Below are 651 nucleotides of genomic sequence, written 5' to 3' on the forward strand. Positions count from 1 at the left end.
GTGAATGTACTTAATGCCACTGAATTGTACACTTAAAAAATGTCTAAAATGGTAAACTTTATGTTATGTATCTTTTACCACACACACACACGCTGACACCTAGTGCCAAATTATTCTCCAGAAAATGAGTTCACACTCTCTCTGCACTAGCACAGGACCAGTCTTTTAATTCTTTGCCAATTTGATCTGTAGGGGGGAAAAATGTCATCCCAAATGATCAGTTTATCAACCTCCAGGCCAGTGGTTTAAAACAGATAATCAGCATGAGTTCTCAACGGACCAAGACATTGGGAGAAAAACATTAGTGATAAAGTCATTTTAATTCTGGTTCTTAATACTGCAAATGGAACTTCAGCCAAGGTCCTGGGATTTTTCTGCATGAGATACGAAGGCAAAAAAAAAAAATTATGGGGACTACAGTGCTATCTTATAATACTAATTTTTGGGTAAAGCTGTTTCCTCCAGACACAGAAATAGCCCACCGGGACGACCCGACCCAGACACCAGCCTCACCCTCGGGGTATAACGCTACGGACCTAGGTCTGTCCCTGGAAAGTAAAGGGCGGGACCAGAGGTGGCACGCATGCGCCAAAGTCCTCGGCCGGGGAGTGGCCGCTCTAGGCAGCGGGGAGGTCGCGGGGTTGAGAGGGT

The sequence above is a fragment of the Neomonachus schauinslandi genome, chromosome 5 (genome assembly GCF_002201575.2).
Source record: "Neomonachus schauinslandi chromosome 5, ASM220157v2, whole genome shotgun sequence".
Lineage (NCBI taxonomy): Eukaryota > Metazoa > Chordata > Mammalia > Carnivora > Phocidae > Neomonachus > Neomonachus schauinslandi.